This window comes from Hippopotamus amphibius, chromosome 6 (assembly GCF_030028045.1).
Source record: "Hippopotamus amphibius kiboko isolate mHipAmp2 chromosome 6, mHipAmp2.hap2, whole genome shotgun sequence".
NCBI classification, from domain to species: domain Eukaryota; kingdom Metazoa; phylum Chordata; class Mammalia; order Artiodactyla; family Hippopotamidae; genus Hippopotamus; species Hippopotamus amphibius.
Window position 1 is genome coordinate 16,153,070 of NC_080191.1, and position 12,178 is coordinate 16,165,247.

Consider the following 12,178-nt stretch of genomic DNA (forward strand, 5'->3'; position numbering starts at 1 on the left):
AAGGAGACCTGGCCATAAACCATCCCAAAATAGACCTGTGTCTTTGCCTGCTTATCTCATGAACCAGGTGACTTTCCTGTGTCAGATGAAGATGGGGGGCTCTGGATCTCAAAAAAGCTGTGCTGGACATTCAATGAAGCAAAGCCTGTGGGGCCCTCCGTGTACAGCAAGTGCAGGGTAGAGGCTGGCATTTACTCTCACAGGCCTCTGAGAATGTGATCATGCAGTGTTCCACGTCCCCCTCATCTGTCATCCAGGCAGCGTCCAACTAACACATACCCAGCGCCTCCACGGGCGATACCTAGCTTGCTACTGGAGAACAGACAAAAGCACGTGTGGCCCCAGAGTCAGAGGTTCGCAGTCAGGGGCAGAGCTGAGGGTGAGCCCTGAATGCCCTTCCGCTCCTCCTCCACTTCCCCCGTGCTGCCCCTCCTCCCATGCCCGCCCCTTGTGGCCTCCCCTTGGGCTGACGCATCTGCAGGTGGATCGGGACTCACGAATTGTGAACTACCTCTGCTGATGTTCTTGGCCAGCGTGGCAGCTGCTCCCTGAAGTCCTCTAGTCACAAGTGCTTGTCTGGGCTCTTTCATTCGCTGGAAATACCCTCATCGCAGGGACTGTTCCCTATCCTCCTGTTCCCTACAGCCCCAGCCCCCAGCACAGATCCCGCACAAGATAATAGAAACAAGATAAACACGTGTCGGATGAGTGACTACACGCTTCCTCACCAATGATGGTGATGTATTTCAGGTTATTTTATCTTGCTCTACACTCAATTGTATAAAACTTCTTGTGGCTTGTGTTACCCATAATAACATTCTGGATTCTATAAACATTGTAGTTGCTTCATGTTGTCTTTATGGGGGGTGGGTTGCAACTTGCTTTCAACCTTCTGATTTTGAGACCTGACATCTCTCGCGTGTAAAGGATGTTCCCCTGTTACTTGTATACTGAAGGAGATGATGTGTATGTGATGCTTTGGGAGTGTGAGCTTAGGTGAGTACGAGGACTGCGTCTCCACCTCTGCTCCCCTCTCAAACCCAGTTCGCCTCCTAATTTGCCTGGGCCTTTTTCTGCACTTCTGATGCATATTCCATATTTCTAAGTTGTATTACATGACACAGATTCATTTGTAAGAATACTTCCCCCAAATTTTTCCTTGTCATTGTGTGAGGTACAACCACAAACTCGACTTCCTTCCTTTCTTTCCAAAATCCCTCTCTTTCCCCTCAAACTTTCCTCCTTTATTCTACACAATACATCTCCCCTACTCTTCACAAGGTCTTCTTCCAGAATTTATGCCATTCACGTACATAAAAAGGCCCTTTGTATCCTTGTTGTGGCTGAGGGAAGTGTAAATCCCTGAGCTTGTCACATTAGGTGCTTTACAACTGAGCCCCAAACTACCTCCTTGGTCTTTTCTCCATCTGCCCCCACCCCAGACACCCTAGGTTTCCACTGCACTGGGTTTTTCAGTCTGCCTGGAATGTGCTATGTCTTTCACTCTCCTAGGTCTTGGCCCAGGCTGTTCTCTGTGCAGAACGCTCCACAGCCATTCTTTATTTTTTATTTTATTTTTTTTGCAGAGTTGTGCTTTATTTTTTATTTATTTATTTATTGGCTGTATGGAGTCTTCATTGCTGCAGGCCTTCTCTACTTGCAGCGAGTGGGGGCTACTTTTCATTGCAGAGCTCAGGCTTCTCAGTGCAGTGGCTTCTCTTGTGGAGCATGGGCTCTAGGCACGCAGGCTTCAGTAGTTGTAACACATGGGTTCAGTAGTTGTAGCACACAGGTTCAGTAGTTGTGGTGCACAGGCTTAGTTGTTTTGCAGCATCTGGGATCTTCCCCGACTAGGGATAGAACCTGTGTCCCCTGCATTGGCAGGCAGATTCTTAATCTCTGCACCACCAGGGAAGCCCCAGCCATTCTTTATTAAGAAAGTTCCTCTTCTGGGGTGAGATGAGTTGGGAGATTGGGATTGCCATATATACATTACTAATAAGAAAAAAATTCAAATTGTACACTTTAAATATATGCAGTTTATTGTATGTCAATTATCTCTTAATAAAAGTTCTTAAAAAAAAAGTTCCTCTTCACCCTTCATGGCACAGAGTTCTCAAGTGATGCTTGAAGGCTGAGTCCCTTTGGGAACGTTTTACACTTTCTTTCTGGGCTCTCACTGTACTTGGTTTGTATTTCTGCTATCATGTTTATCAAGCATACAGTGAGTTGTAAGATCTTTTTTAAATTTTAAAAACAATAGGTGAGGGGCTTCGTAGGTGGTGCAGTGGTTAAGAATCCGCCTGCCAATGCAAGGGACATGGGTTCGATCCCTGCTCCAGAAAGATCCCACATGTCATGGAGCAACTAAGCCCGTGAGCCACAACTACTGAGCCCATGTGCCACAACTACTGAAGCCCATGTGCCTAGAGCCTGTGCTCTGCAATAAGAGAAGCCACAGCAATGAGGAGCCCGAGCACCACAACGAAGAGTAGCCCTGCTCGCCGCAACTAGAGAAAGCCCGTGTGCAGCAACAAAGACCCAACACAGCCAATAAATAAATAAATAAATAGATAAATATAAAAAATAAAAAATAAAAACAATAGGTGAGTTAAAAATTTGACAATACAGAAACGTGTACAGTAATAGAGAGAATACATACAATTTTGCCACCTTTCTTTTTCATTTAATGATGTGTCATCATCATCCTTCTATGTCAGTTTCTATACATCTCTTATTTTCTATAATGGTTATACAATATTTTATAGTATGGCTGTGCCATGGTTTACATATCTATTCCCCTTTTGATAGATATCTATTTCTTTCCAATTTTTAGTATTTTACATTACATGCATATATACAAAAAACATCTTTGCAGATAGATCCTTTTTGTGACTGAGTTTCAGTAGAATAGATTCCTAGAAGTAAAATTGTTAGGTCAAAGAGTATCTTCAGTTTCAGGAAGGACTACACAGTTGTCTTCCAAAGACACTAAAAGTGGACTCTTTGCCCAGTAGAATATGAGACTGCATCCTTGTCCTTTACCAGTTTCCTATCTTGTTTCATGTAGTCTTGTGTATTTCTTGACTTTATTCCCAGGTACTCAGTAATTTTGTGAACTGTTAACAAGTGGACCTTGCTCTATAACTTTTTTTTTCTACTTTGGAATTGATAGTGTATAGGAAAGTGCTAATTTTTGTATATATATCTTGTACCAATTATCTTCTATTTACTCATGTCTAATAGTGTTTAGTTGATCCCTTTGGATTTTCTAGGTAAACAATAACATTTGTTTTCTAAAATTTGCAATTTTTATTTTTTATTTCTCTATTAATAAGTTTTTAGACATCAATAACAGGTTCTTAATGTTATCAAATGCCTTTTTGGCCCTCAAGATAATAGTACATTTCTTTCCTAATTTCCTAATTTGAAACATTCTTTCCTAATGTTGAAACATCTTTGCATTCCTGGCCAAAACCTGCTTCATCAAATTATTCTCTTAATATACTTCCATATTCAATGTAACCTCAAACCTTTTCCTCTATTTTTTCAGTTGTGGTAGTTTTCTTGTATTTGCCCCTATTCAAATATGGGCTCTTCAAGGACAGGAACCACATATTGTTCAACTGTAAATGCCCCTCACTTCACATAACACCAGGTACATAGATTATGCTACAATTATGCCTATATTTGTGTTCTGAAGTCCTGGATTCAAAATCCAACTCTGCCTCCTACTAATGATGTGGACAGGTCACTTAATATCAGTCTGTTTTGCCATTTGTAAAATGTGGTATTACTTCCTTAAAAGATCTATGTAAAGGTTAAATGAAAGAACATATGTAAAGTATATATTACAGTGTTTAGAGCATAAAAAGGAATTAAGGTTTGTTCCCTTTGTTTTCTCCTTGATATAGAAAAATAATCTGAATTTATCTGTCATGGAAGAGTTATCAGGGCAATCCCAGAATTGTTTAACAGATAAGATTATGGGGGACTCTGGACCTCCACGTTCTTACTGCAAAGTGAACGAATGACTCAGCCTTCTTTTGATCACTGTCACCAAATAAATACTTGTTAGGCAGCTCGTAATTACAACTTGAGAAAAACTGAATATCATATAGATGCCAGGGGCCAATTAGTAAAAAATCTACATTGGAATTAATCACATGTGAGCACACCTGCCATATATCTTTTTAATTTTTAAAAAATCTATCCCTAGTAGAACCTGAAAGGATAGAATTGATGCAGATTTAAGTCACCAGTTCATCAGTAAGCATGAGAATTTTGCGATGAGATTGGTCTAATTTGAGGTTTTTACTTCTTCAAAAAGAGAAAAAAAAGTAACTAGACTGTATAAACCTCCCTCCACCAGACTGATATATCACTGTTTTCTCATATACAGGAGAATAAATTCTATTGCCTATGCATGAAGTTGAATCAATGCCTCCGTAAAACCCTCTGGTGTCATCTCGCTGAATCGTTTCAAATAGGAATACAAAACCCAGAGGAAACTAAGATGAGATGGTAGAAATTGTGACAGGGCTATTTTTGAAATGATGCTCTTAGGAAAAGCTGCTGATTGAAATCAATACCTCAAGACCGGGAATTTGAAAAGACCATTTCTGAGACCTGAGAGGGTCACTGAATAGAAGTGTCAGTTGATGGTATTCAGACCATGCAATTGCTTTCACCAAGGTGCCTCTGTGTTTACTTAAGTGACTTGTGGTAGCTGGTGGCTGAGCATACATTGAGAGAGTCTCCCTCCATTCAGGCTCAGGGGACGAGTTGACTAGAGGGGACATTGTCTGGGGTCTAAATGAGTAAGTTCTAGTGTGCTATATTGGAAGAAATGAATTGAACTGGATTTTCCTTTTCATTTATCCCCTGGAAAGAAGATTCTGTCGAGGATGTGAATATAAACCTTCTAAATATTAAAAAAAATTCATGTACCTTAAACCTTGCAATATTTATTTCAGACCAAATCCTATTTAATAAATTATAATTGATCAGAAAAAATCATTTGCACAGATCTCTGCTAATGTTTCTATTTTTTCTCCAAGGAGTCATTTCCTTTTTGTTAAGTGTGAGGTTTGTGTGTGGGGGGTGATGTCTTGGGGTGTGGGGTAACCCCAGGCTATTCATATATTTCAAATAGCTGTATATAGAAGCTTCCAGATCACTTAATTACACTAAGATTTGAGATGATGTTGTGGGAAAAATGTAGTTTAATGAAGCTATTAGCCTTTTAGTTTTTTTTTAAAAAGTAGATTGGATTTTAAAATTTAAATTATAGGGAAATCTGATTTGTCTTTTTTTATATGTCAAAGTGAGTAAATCACATTTTAGTGTCTCTAGCACATGCGGTGTATCTTAATTATTAATTTTGTTCACTAAATTTAGGATTGTTCATTTGAATGAAATGGAATACTTCAAGTACTCTGAACCCAGCTCTCCACTTTGCCATCAACTCATGGGACTGTCCCAGATTCATGTGTGTGTCACAGGTACAGGTGACCATCACAGGTACGGAAGTAACAATTCCCGCCCCCCACACCCAGACTCTGTCACACAGCTGCAGAGTTGAACACACTCTTCAGAACCATAAACATGGCCAAACTGGATGTAAATTAAGCTTTGGAATCTGAATCAAGATTTTAAAATGTCAGAAGAACAGGTTGGAACGCCACACTGCCCCATCAGCTGCTTTGGTTTTGTAAGAACATGTTGTTGCTGCCACTGCTCTGAGAAACTCTCCCAGTGGACAAAGCTGTGAACTCAGTGGCAGGATGTGAAGTGAGGTGGGGCTGGGTGGTTGGGAGCATTAGGAGGAAAACCAGCCGCAGGGGTTGTAGGTGGTCCAACTGTGACCCGTGTGCTAACACATCTGACCTGGAATAAGAGCCTGATTCTTGGACATTTACATTACGTGGTTACTATAGCTACTGAAACTCTGCCTACGAGACCTACCAGTGTAAGTTTGTCTACTAGCTCCTTTTAGGGAAGAAAAAAAAAGAGTTGATGAGATAGGTTAAGTCTAACTGGAGAAATTTTCTGCCATTTCTGGCAGAAAACTCGTAAAATCAAGCATTTTAAATGTGACCTCAAAGCCAGTCTTGCTAATCTGCGTTCTATCACAGCACCAATATGACCTTGTGAAAAGAACTTGATCTCTCTAAGTCTCAGTATCTTTGACCATAAAATGGGGTTAAGAAAAGCCCCTACTTTAAAGGATCCATGAGAGGATTAAAAGAGTAATGCCTTCAAAACATAGAGGCATCATACCTAAGACATAACTAGCTCAGAACTCAAATATTATTTGTTATGATTAGTACTATTATAATTATAACCATTATTGTTTTGATATTGTTCTTTGAGCTAAATTCTGTAACTTTTATTTCTAGGATTAAACTGAAATCAGAATTAATATCTATGCATTTTTTTGTTCAGGGATTTTTTTTCAAAGAATGTTGCATCTCATCAAAAGCATTCTTCATAAAAAGAAAAAAAAAACCGTTGGAATGCATGTGATAGTTTTATTTTTATTGCAGTTCTTTAGTGGAATTCCAATATTATTCAGCATGTTTTATGTTTACAGAATTATTTAGGGTATAATCAAGAATACCATAATACTGTCTTCATAAATGGGCACTGTTTTAAAAACTAGGCATAATTAGCAGGAAGATATTCATAGTGTAGGTCTGACATTATTATGACTTCAATATAAATTCCACGAGGTGGAGAAGGCCCAGAGAAAGAAGGCTGCAGATTTATCATGGTCTGATGCATTTGCAATATGGATTGTACTTATCTTTTTATTTGCCACAGACAATGTAAATTAGGAACATCTGAACGAAGATTCAAATAATTTAGCATCTGTAGCCCACTATAAAGTACGCTGTTCCGATGCCTAGAGTAGAAACAGAAATTTACTGTTTTCAGACTCTACTGATATGATGATTTGGCCTGGGGTCTCAGAGGTAGCCTCCTACCAGTGATGAACAGGGAACCATCCTGAAGGAAAGGTAGGGAAATGGCAGTGGAACACTTACCATTATTTCCTCCTCATCTCTCTTTAGTGCTCTGAAGAAATTTCGTTCTTTGGTCAAGATGTTATCGATGTGTAAAACCCTTCACGTGGGTGAAGTTTGGGGTAATGATGTCTTCAATCCATTTTTCATCTTCATGTTATTTATTCTTCTATTGCTGAAATTATAAGATTTAAGAAGTGTAACTGAGCAACTGAACTTTTAAGTTCATATAAATATGTGCGAATTTGGGATGGCCTTAATGGCTCTAAATATTTTTGGTTGCATAACTTTGCCAGCAAGTATGGAGAGCTCCATGGTGCTCAGGGCATGAAATTAACCACGAGGGCAATAGACAAAGGGCAGAGGGCCTGCCACAAGCTGGAACCTCTTCACAGGATTTTCATGTTTGCTCTTCCCCCAAACTTTACTATCCTCATTCGACAGATGAGGCAACTGAGGCACCGAGATTTCTTGATGATTTATTCTAGGTCACTTGGGTCACGAGTCAGACTTTACAAAACTTTCGTTTTGTAAAAGATAAAATATCATAATTTGGTTAAGGGTAAAACTACGGACATATATCAGAGCAGTGGCCCCTTGAATGCATTAGGAAATCCTAGACTGCTGTGAGCCCAGGAGCAAATCTTAGCTGTGAAACTGCCACGATGAGGACACGGGTGGCCTGAGAGTTCTGAGGGGGAGAGTATAAGCAGGAGAGAGAGCAGGAAGGGCTTGTGTCTCCTCGTGGAGCGTACTCTGCTCAGCTCTCGGGCATGACGAAGAGGAAGACCAAGGGAAGATGGTGCCTTCTTCATTCACTGTGAATGGCTGGGTGAATGTTTGAAATGGTTTCCAAGTTTTCTCATTACATAATAATTTGGAATGTTTGCACAAAAGCAGCAGACTCTCTGAGGCCTGAGAGGGCTCCTCACTCTTCTCTAATCTGCAGTCTGACTGAGGCGTTTTTCCCACTGGGGACAAGAGGGGCTTCTCCATGCGGCACCATTTAGCACCAAACAACAGCTGGGTAGTTTTCATCCAATTATAGCTACTAATTTGCAAGTGGCTCTAAGCAGATCTGAGCTATCCCATGAATTTCTCTGAGCTGTGTGCCTTGGGTTCAGAAAGTGGAAACATGATGTGCCTCTGGCCTCCCAGGCTACTATGAGAGCCTCAGCTATGCGGAACTGATTTCGTTCTTTGAGCAGTAACAGCAAAGCAAGCACTTCAAAAAGACCAATCCATCTCCTCTCCATAAAACGTTAATACCCTTCAGTGTACCAAAAAAAAAAACCCCAACAAACAAAAAAAAATTTTTTTAAAACCCACCAAAAACCTAAAAACCCAAAGGCTTTCACCTTTTGCATGGCAAACACCAACTGAAGAAAAGCAAAAAGGACCAAGAACATTTGAATATCTTCTTTTGCAATCCATCCATTATCCATTATCCCTACTGTAAAAGTTGGAGAAAGGACATCCGCTCTGTGGCTTGCTTGTAAACTTGAGCCTTGCTTCTTCGCGGAGAGGGGGAGGGGCGGCATCCTCTGTAGAGTAGCCCCCACCCCTCTCCAGGAGGCTCCTCCTCCTGGGCGTTGGCTGTGTGACTTCCTATCAAAGCCAACTCCCTCAATCGGAATTGGGACCAGGAATTCAGGCAAGGAAATGTGGTCTTCAAAGTGAACACAGACTACTGAAGAGCCTGCGGCACTGTCATCCTAGCCTACCTCATTCCCGTTGGGAGATTACACCATGGAGTTCTTGGTTTCTCTTTGCCCTCATCACATTTCCATACTGTCCAGAGTCAGTCTGATGCTTGGAGCACACCTCTCTTCAGAGGGAGATGTCTTTGGTGACGAGAGGGGCAGGAGGAAACTAGTAAACAGTTTCCTTATTTTCATCACTTTCCCTCCTATATTCAGGACTAGGGATCAACCATTGGCTTGGAATGCCAAGTGGTTATTTTTCTACCCAGAAATGGCGTGAGAAATATTTAACACATTGCATTGTGTATCAGTTTCAGAGAGTTTGTCACCCTCTAGTTTTTAAGGACTGATTGTGGCTAAGAACTTGGACTCTAGAGCAAGATTCTCTATTCAAATTCTAGCTTTGCCCCAAACTAGCACCATGACCTTAGGCAAGTTACTTAACTTCTCCCAGTCTCCATTTTCACATCTGTAAAATGGGGATAGTAATAGTATCCCCTACCTCAAAGTATCCAGACTACCATCTGGTAAATATTCAGAATATGTTATTTGGTGCTGTCTTATCACAAGGTACTGGGAAGGTAATTCAGTTCTATTTTGTGATTCCATTTTACCAACAATATATAGGCAGTTTATTCTTTTTGCTGGAAAGTGATTGAAACAAATTCTCCTAGACTCAAAAGTACAAAACCAAGTAGTACTTTTTGAAGGGATTTTTACCCCATTGAAAAAATATATATATAGCTTCTATAAAATAAACATAATTCCTGACACATTTCTGAGTTAACTCTTGTAGGGTATCATCATGGAAGAAATAATGTGCTGGTGTATTTCAATGACCTGACAGATACAAGTCACCTTTAGATTTGAATCATGTAATATTTTCTTTCTATTTAACAGGTCTACGTTTTGTGAAGGTTAGTTGGTACATTATTCTTCAAAATGATACTCTCAATTTAATTGGTTTTCAGGACATTCTGCAAAAGAAAGTGGAATTCTAGATCATTTTAAATGAGAGTTATGAGATAAATTGTGAGGAAGATAACGTTCTTGATCAATAATACCTGTTATCAGGTTACATAAAATACCTCGCACCATTACTCTTTTCCACTCTCAGGACTGTCAGAAAAATAACCAAGAGAAGCTGAGATGAGGACTAGGAGAAATAAGTAGCAGGATTATTAGAAAATATGGAACTTAATGTTGCTTTAGGGCTTTGGTTTTATCCTCTGATTGCAAAGGATATTCTGTTTTTCTCTTAGTCAAGTAAAGGGAGAGTATGAAATACACACACAGGTTTTGAAAGGTTTATGGAAAGGATGTTGTACAGTCTCACACAGGGTATTTGGTGTATAACATGCCTAAGATTTGTAAATTCATATACAATTAATGAATTAGCTAACAATTTTTGAGCACCTACTATGGGCCGGGGTGGGGGAGGGGGTTGGGGTGGGATAAATTTGGAGATTGGGATCGCCATATGTACATTACTAATAAGAAAAAAAAATCAAATTGTACACTTTAAATATATGCAGTTTATTGTATGTCAATTGCATCTCAATAAAAGTTCTTAAAAAAAGGTAAAAAGAAAAAAAAGAAAAGAAAAAAAAAAGGAATCCGCCTGCCAATGTAGGGGACAGAGGTTCGATTCCCGGTCCGGGAAGATCCCGCATGCCACGATGCAGGATACTTCTGCACTCTCTTGAGCTCCCTTTCTGTAGACTAGATGGAGAAGATCCAGTGTTGGACTCCAAGGCCATAGAATATGGAGAAGCTACTAAACAGGAGGAGTCTGGGTCCCACACTGGTGAGCAGAACTACCCTTACACGGGTCAGTTAGAGGCAGCTGTGGACGGAATTGGAACCTTGGACTTCGGTGTGGTCATGTTTCCCCACTATTACCTCAACGAGCACAGAGACTGGGCCTGTATGCTGAAAAACCTTGACCCTATGGGCAACAGACCTGTTCCGCCCATCCTGCTGGGTTCTCCCCAGCCAACAAATACTCTCAACACCGAATCACCACCAAGAAATGCTTCAAGGTGCTCATGACCCAGCAACCCATCCTCTGAGGATCTCTTAAAATTTCATGTCTCTTCTGCTGCCTGCTAGCCCTCCAGAGACCTTCTGAAACCAAGCTCTTCAATCTGTGAGCCTTGAAGCCTTCCTTTGACCTTTGCTCCCTGGGATCTGGTCTCATCGTTGCCTTTGATCATTCTTGTGAGGCAATCATGGTAGAATCCCCTTTAAAGGGAAGAAGTTTGAATCTTCTTTTCATACTTGGGATCACGGCCAGGTTATTAAAATGATCTGAAAGAAAAAAAAAGTACTACCCTTACATCTCGTCCTGCAACATGAACAGAAAACACTTTTGTTGAATTAAGCTCACTGAAATTTTGGAGTTGTTTGTTATACCAGCTAAGATTGCTTACCCTGATTCAAACAGTATAAATGTTTCTTTATGAACACAGAAATGACTCAAAATAGTAAGAGCAGCTAATATCTATTAAATATTAACTGAATACAAGGACAGAAGCCTAGAGAGGATAGGTTACTAGATCAAGGTCATGAACTAATCAGTGACAGAGCCAGCATTGAAAACTAGGCAGAATGACCTTGAAGTCATACACTTAACCATTTTGTTTTGGTATTTTGCTATGAAATATAATATTTATTATAATTATTTTGTATTATAGAAGTAAATCAGTGAAGTTTGATTCAACTGTTTTTGTTCTAATCATCACAGAATAAGTTTGTGATCAGTAGCTACAAGTAACTATAATTTCCATAGCTGAAAATCTCTGTCCTTAGGTTATCAGGTACTCATTTCAACACTTAAAACAATGTAAACAGATAGGTATCATCTTTACAGTTTTCCTCCCCAGCTGGGCCAGGATACTTGAACTGAGACATGACACAACAGGTCCACCCACTTTTCTGTTTTTGATTTGGCAGGATTACTTTTTATTCCCATTAGTTCCACATCACCCATGTTACTCTGTGCATTCCAGCTGTCAAGGGAGTGTGGCCTCTGAGTCCCAATGGTCATGAGTGTAGTGATGGTGGAGGTAGTCTGTGTGACTTTGGGTGAGTGGGGGCTCGGAGAAATGCCAGATAAGGGGCAAGATGGGTCTGGTAACCCTCTACATTTTTGTTCCATGGGAATCCATTCTTTGTATTTCTTGCTTGTTGTAGCCTCCTGAAGAACATTATTTATCTCCTAGGTAAAATGTACATATTCAAACTCCATTGACCTTAAGGAATTTTAAGTATGATTATACGGGTTTCTTGTAGAAAAACCACTTTTTAAAGTGTAAAAAAAAAAGGAGTTTTTTTTTTTTTTGAAACGCTAAATCAGAAACAAAAAGATCTGAAAACTCTGGAACCTATACATATAGAAATAGTTTTTTGGGAGCCATATGTTCCTCTTTGTAATACAAATGTGTC

General features: G+C 39.9%; 1 pseudogene; it reads left to right on the forward strand.

The window, feature by feature from the left end:
- The first annotated feature begins 10,615 nt into the window (after positions 1 to 10,615).
- LOC130856139 (H/ACA ribonucleoprotein complex subunit 3-like) lies at positions 10,616 to 10,803 on the forward strand (annotated as a pseudogene).
- The last annotated feature ends 1,375 nt before the right edge of the window (positions 10,804 to 12,178 follow it).